This window comes from Lycium barbarum, chromosome 3 (genome assembly GCF_019175385.1).
Source record: "Lycium barbarum isolate Lr01 chromosome 3, ASM1917538v2, whole genome shotgun sequence".
NCBI classification, from domain to species: Eukaryota; Viridiplantae; Streptophyta; class Magnoliopsida; order Solanales; family Solanaceae; genus Lycium; species Lycium barbarum.
In genome coordinates, this window is record NC_083339.1 from 116,755,304 (window position 1) to 116,763,185 (window position 7,882).

Genomic DNA, 7,882 nt, shown 5'->3' on the forward strand with positions numbered 1-7,882 from the left:
TGTGCATTTGCGATTGGATTAGATCGGAGCGACGCAACCAAAACTTAGAAGCGGAGGAAGGCGAAGAGGAAGAAATTGAATATTTGATAGCTAGTGGACCGGACCAAATGGAAGACTTTGAAGATATTTCCATGACCCAATATGATGTGGGGGAAATTAACGAAATGGTTCAAAATTGGTGATTTTATTATTCTACTATTTCTGTACAACTCATATATTATTTGCAAGTTAAAAAAAACTACAACTTGCAAACAAATGTTATCCAAGAATGAATAAAATATATGGCTCATTGAGCTTTCTTCTATTTACTTGTGTTCATATTTTTACTTTTATTAAGTTAGGAATATACCTAAAATATACTAAGAATATACTTAAATTAAAAACTAAAAAGTTACATATTTGAAAAATAACTAAAATATACTAAGAATATACTTATAATGTATAGTATACTATAAGTATAACTTAAACATATATATATAAGTTATATATATAATTATATATATATGTAAGTTATACATATATATAAGTTATAATGTTATATATAACTTAAACATATATATATATATATATATATATATATATATATATATTAAGTTGTACATTTATATAAGCTATATATAACTTTTACATATTTATATATATTAGGTTATATAACCTAAGTATATTGATACATATATTGATATATATATATATATATAAGTATATTATTACTATATTTTAGGTATATATATATATATATATACATACATATATACGAATTTATAAACTTAGAAAAAAATTAAGCTATAAATAACATAAGTTATAATATATAAGTTATAAGTATATATAGTATAATTAAACATATATATATATATATATATATATATATATATATATATATATATATATATATATATATATATATATATATATATATATATATATATATATATATATATATATATATATATAAGTATATTGATATATATACGTATATTCTTACTATATTTTAGGTATATGTAGTATAACACTATAACTTAGAAAAAAATTAAGCTATAAATAACATAAGTTATAATATATAAGTTATAAGTATATATAGTATAATTAAACATATATATATATATATATATATATATATAAGTTATATAACCTAAGTATATTGATATATATATGTATATTCTTACTATATTTTAGGTATATGTAGTATAACACTATAACTTAAGCATATATGATATAACTTAATTTATATATGTATACACGTATATTCTGTATTGCTGACTTGCTGTTAGCCTGTTAGTCAGTAAATATTTAAACTTTACTTATAAATTTGTATAACATATGTAAATATACCTATAATATACTAATAAATACTAATATATATATATATATATATATATATTATACAAAAAACAAAAAAAAAGGTTTTGGAGACTTTGAACCGGACCGGTTCCGGTTTGAGGTTTCAAACCGGCTAAACGGTTCCGAATTTTTAACCGGAAACCGGCCGGTTCCCTAACCGGTTTACATGTTTACCTTAGACGTTTGAATATGAATGCTTTGAAAAAATTATGGGAGATTTCAAACGTAGGGCACTGTACAAGCACGTATTAAGAGGCGTAATAGTATGTCTTAAAGGAGGAATTTGGGGGATTAGAGTGTAATTGTCTTTTGGGTTTTGACGAAAGGCGCGTCTCTATAAACTGTTGTGTTCAGGTGACTCCCACGCGCTGCATCCTCTACATTCCCACTTACTTATCCTTGGCTTTTTTGTAATTAAAAATTGGAATTCCAATTTCATTCTTTCCTCTAAATCTTTTTCTTTTCAAAATTTGAATAGGAAATTGATCCCAAAGCCGGTTCAATCAAATATTCCCTCCGTCTCATAATATGTATCATCTTAATTAAAAAATTTATATCATAATAAGTGTCATCTTAGGAAACCAAGACATAAATTGACTAGCTTTTTCTAATTCTACCCTTAAATAAAAAGTAACAAGTTAAAATAACATCTAAATGATGATTGAAAAATCCACATAGTAACTCGGTATTGTTGACTTCCCAATGTCAAAAGGTTTGCTACTTGTGCATGCTCTAATCAAGAGAAAAACATAATTTATTTTTATTATATAGGGGTAATTAAGTAAACTTCACATTGCATTATTGATTTCTTAATCTGCGTGTTTTTGGTTAAGTTAACACTTATTATGGGACGGAGGGAGTATGAGAGAGGAATGTGCACACTTCTCCGTTTTGGTTCTACCTATAATTAATTTTTAGCTTTTGAGCCGAGGGTTTATCGGACACAATCTTTGTATTGAAAAAAAATCGTACAATACAATTGGATCTATGCTATAGTGACACGTGTCAAAGGGGATGAATCGGGTCCAAGTCAGCACTCGGTGCTCGCAGAGGTATTCACGTGTCTCTGGAGTCTCTCTAGGATGCATGGCCCCAGGGAGTTCGTGAATATGATAACACGCCGGTTGAAGAGGTCAACTGTTACGTGAAGACTTTGCGCTTCCCACAGGGGTATTAATGGGCATTTTTGTCATCTTTATTGTCCATCATTACTATAACATTAATTTGTAATATTAATAGGGGCATAATACGTGGTATGTGTACCCCTGCGTCCAAGTATAAATAGGGTCTCTCATTTCTATAATAGCCCAATCCACTAGTGATATTGTCCGCTTTGGGCCTAAGCTCGCACGGCTTTAAAACGTGTCACTAGGGTGTAAGGCCTACTTACTTATATAGTCAGCATCTCTCTTGAGTTTTGCCGATGTGGGACTTTCCTCCTAAGTTGGGATGTCACATACACCCCCTCTTATGGACTTAGAGTCCTAGCTGAGGTTTGCCCTATCGTATGGGATTTGCCTAGACTCAGCATTGAGGTTTGCCCTGCCTACTCGAGATTTGCTTAAATTCAGTTGAATTGTGACTCACCATTGACAAAGCTAACACAAGAGTGGCTCTAATACCATCTTTAACAGTCCAGCCCACTAGTGATATTGTCCGCTTTGGGCCTACGCCCACACGGCTTTAAAACGGGTCACTAGGGTGTAAGACTTGCTTACTTATATAGCCAACATCTCTCTTTTCTTTTGTCGATGTGGGACCTTCCTCCTAAACTGGGTGTCACATACAATACACACTTGATACTTGCACTATTTTCTAGTTTCTTGTTTTAATTCATCTTATCGATGCTATAGCTGATAGCTTGCCCAAATACTCTAGCTCAAAGCTTCTCTGAGGCTCAAACTATTATAACTCTTTACTTTCGATTATGTTTCATTTATATTAAATTCAATTGTAGATTATCTTGCTATTCTAGTCACTTTGATCTACGTGTCCTTGACCACGTATACAAATTCAATAGTACCAATTTACAGGTAAACAGTTTGGTGCCCACCATGAGGCCTGACAGTATTGGTATCGCAATGACCCTGTCTTTTAGACTAATCCTAATGAATTATATTGTCTTTAGCACCAAATTAAGGTATGTCACAAGTTAATAACAACCCAATCAAATATTCCATGCACAAAATCGGACGCCACGATAGCGCCTGTGAGGATTGGAAAAATAATGGAAATAAAGGAATCAGGCGCATGCATACATATATATGAAGGAAAAGGAAAGAGGCAATATAATAACAACAAAGTGCCCAGGCTTGCGTGTGTTACCCCAGGCTTCCGGAAAAGGATCCGGAGAGGCATGATGAAGAAAATATGTGAGGATCATGACAAACCTATCACACCAGTCGCGGTCAAAGTCATCCTCAGAACTGGTAATCAATCCACGAGAACCCCGGGGTACTGATGGATCATTCCTCCCTGGAACAATCGAGGAGAGTAGAGTTGCATCAGGTGGTCAATAGTGAAGGCTATTACAGCACAATCAGCCAAATGTTGAACACAGTAAATAGTTCTCTATAATTGAAGGGAAAGTTGGCTGAGGCAAACTTGGTACCAGCGGAAAAAGTTCTCCACGATTGGTGGGACATGAATCGTGAATCCTATAGTAAAAGGATAAGTATGGATCATGGTAACGCTTTCAACGTGTTACGTCATTCGGCCCTTTTTACCCACTTGAAAAGCCATGACTTCGACATCCTAGTTGCAATCCATTTAGACTTGCGAAAGTTTTTTGCTGGTGATCAGGGAACTGATTTTGCTCACGGATTCGTGGTGATTATCGATTCAAAAATCCCCTAGGTATGCACAGTCGAGAGGTAGGAAGTTGGGAACCCAAATTAATTTCTTAGGTGATTGAAGGTACGTGGGCTTTCCTTTGCCTGTGCTGAATGCTCCTCTCCTTGTCCCTTAGAATGACGAGAGAGGGAGGAAGACATGGGCGATAGTTGGGGGAAGCCATGGTCAGAGTAGGGTTTTCTTACAAAAGGAAGAAGGTATTTAATTTTTTACCAAGGGAGTGAGTGCGTAGAAGGAAAGAAGTAATTTGGTAAAGAATAGAAGATATTGGGGGGATCTTGGGTTTATATCTGGAAGAAAATTATTTACGTTCGAAAAACAAAGAGTCGCTTATTATTACGAAACGTCAAGCATCACCACTGTCAGTGAAAGCATGTAGTAGCAACCCTGGTAACTGTTGCATCGAGTGAAGAGATGGGACGTTTTGTTTCCCGCCAAAATAAACAAATATGAACCTTTCCACTTTCCGGTCACGCCTATTCGAGTCCCCGAAAAAGTGGGGGGACTATCTGTATTGGGAAAAATTTGTAGAATACAATTGGACCTATGCCATATTGACACGTCTCAAGGGGGATAAATCGGGTCCAAGTCAGCACTCGGTGCCTTCGGAGGTATTCGCAGATCTTCGGAGTCTCACTAGGATGCATGATCCCAGGGAGTTCGTGAATATGATAAGGTCGGTTGAAGAGGCAAACGATCAATTGTTACATGAGGACTTTGCGCCTCCCACGAGGTATTAATAGGCATTATTGTCATCTTTATTGTCGCCAATCATTACTATAGCATTAATTTGTAATATTAATAGGGGCATAATACGTGGAATGTGTACCCGGAGTCCAAGTATAAATAAGGCCTCTCATTTCATTGTAAGATCAACTAAGGAATATATACAATACACACTTGATACTTGCACTACTTTTCTAGTTTCTTGTTTCAATTCAGCTTATCAATACTGCAACTGATAGCTTGCCCGAAGGCTCTAGCTTAAAGTTTTTTCAAGGCTCAGGCTATTCTAAGTCTTTACTTTCGATTACATTTCGTTTATTTTAATTTCAATTGCAGATTATCTTGTTATTCTTGTCAGTTTGATCCACGTGTCCTTAACCACGTATACAAATTTAACTGTATCAATTTACGGGTAAACAACCTTTCTACCCCGTAGGATAGAGGTAAGGTTTGCATACATCCTACCTTCTCAGACCCCACTTGTGAAATTACATTGGGTATATTATTATTGCTTTAAGATTATATAGATAGAAGTTTGTCCGTTCGGGTGTATCAAAGCATTTTAATTTCAACTTGTTAGATATTACTTGTGACCAAATAAAATACGTGAAAGTCGCTGGATATGATTTGATCATCTTCTACGTCGACCTAAAATGTAGTGATTCATAGGTTTGAAACTATGCGAGTGAAGGTGTTAAAAGAGACAAGTAAATCTAAAATTGCATTGAAATTTTTTTATTTCGAAAGACCTGCAATTTTTAAAAACTAGTTAGCAAAAAAATATGACACAATGAAAGAAAAAAATCACATAGGTGACATCTATGAGAACGTATTTTAGTCTTATTAATCAGTACATTAATTTTGGACATGTTTCTTTCTATAAGTATTAGTTGGTATAATAAGGTCATATTTAGTTGATGAATATGATTCGTATGACATTATATAGTCTATCCCCAATTGTTTGGGACTGAACTATTGTTATTATAACAGTTATTATTTGTGAATTAGTTTCATATAGAAGTCCCTTGATTGTAAGTTTTTATGTTATTTATCATCATTATTATGCTGAAATCACTTATATACAAAGAATAAACATAATGTATTCCTTCTTTAAACTTTATGACATGAAAACAGTGTGTTTCCCTCAATGTCAATAGATTTCATGCTGCCCCCGCTAATGCAGAATAATCTAACAAGCCCAACAATTTTAGAAGCAAATTGCGTTTTAGTGTTGTCATTGAACAACATATTGCACTCCTTTAATCCCCAATATATGTGATACAAATTCGTTTTCAGTCTATCACAAAAGATAATACATTTTATATTAAGAAATATTATAATTTTAAAATTCTTATGTTACTCTTAATGAAATAAGTTATAAACAACATATATGTCTAAAGCTAGTATTAGACACAAATTTAAATTTTATTTATTTAATTTTTTAAATTTCGTATCCAATGAAATAGTATCAAGTAAGTTAGGATGAATTGAGTAATAAACTCACTTCATTACAATGATAAAGGTGCTATGCAGCTAGTGACATGCATGTTAAAACATGATAGCTACTTGACTTGTACCTTCTACCTATTTGATACTTTAATCTGCTTTGTGATTTGACAACTTCTGTTCATTTCAATGAGCAAAATTAAATTCTATTTACCATTATTATATTAAAAATATCAAATATGAATGTCACTGTAATTACTCTCACTCACCTGACTTTGTACATCCAATGGTAAAATTACAACAGGAGTAAGTTTCAAAATAGGGTGTTAACCACTATAGGATGGGACCATAAAAAATAATCACATATAAAAAACATCTTAAACACAGCCACCCTTCATTTCTGCTTTTTTGTTATTCTTTTGTGGGGTTTTTAAAAAGACCTTTTGGGTTAAATTTAGTGTTGGAACCTTGGACATGATTAATTAACAACTTTGTCAGTTACACTGACTACTTAACATCATTCCAGATTCTCAGTTTCTTTGCCCTTCTATGCGTGTTACCCACGTCCTTTGAGGCGCGCGGGTTTCATGTGTCCCTATCCGGCCCCATCTCCAAAGCATTTGAAAGTTCAGCAAATAAGCCGGACATCCACCTTAACATCTAACCGTACATAATTTCTAGGATCAAATTAAAAGGCCTTAATCAGAAGATCGATGGCTGATAATGAAAGTGCACATACAGAATACCACCAAACACAAGGAATTTGAAATTAAATACTCCCTCCGGTACAAAATAAGTGTGTACTTAACTTTTTTCACACTGTTTAAAAAAATATATATTTTGACTAAGCTGGTAATCGCTCTTTCAAAATAAGTGATGTTTTATCTTTTCATTTTGTATCAAAATAAATAATGTTTTACATAATCAAGAAAGAATTTATTTTTTTCTTCTAAAATTACCCTTTGTTTTAATAAATGGCTTTACACTATTAAAGTACTACTAGTTCTTTTTCCGAGGCAATTTTAGTAAGGGTATGAGAGTGATCTAAGTAGCTGTTTGGCCATAAAAATTATTCACTTTTTTTCAATTTTTTTATTTTTAGGCGTTTGGCCATAAATATTCGGCATGCAACTCCGGAGTTATATTCCGGAATACCAAAAATAAGAATTTTTTTTTAAATTTTTTTTTCACTTTTTTACACTATATTTCACCAAAAACTATAATTTCAAAAATTAGGGTCAAACACAACTTCAACTCCAACTTCAAAAATTTCAAAAAAAGTGAATTTATTTTTGATATTTATGGCCAAACAACACCTAAGAATGAGTAAAATTTTAAAGCTGTATTTAAGTTAAAAACATTACTTATTTTCAAACAGAAACCCTTACTTATTTATTGCCTTACGCAATTAAGGTTGAATATGAAAAAATAAAATAATTTTTTTCTTAATAAAAAGTGGACACTTATTTTTTACAAAAATAAAAAGGATATAGGAGGGAGTAAGGCATACAAAAGACCA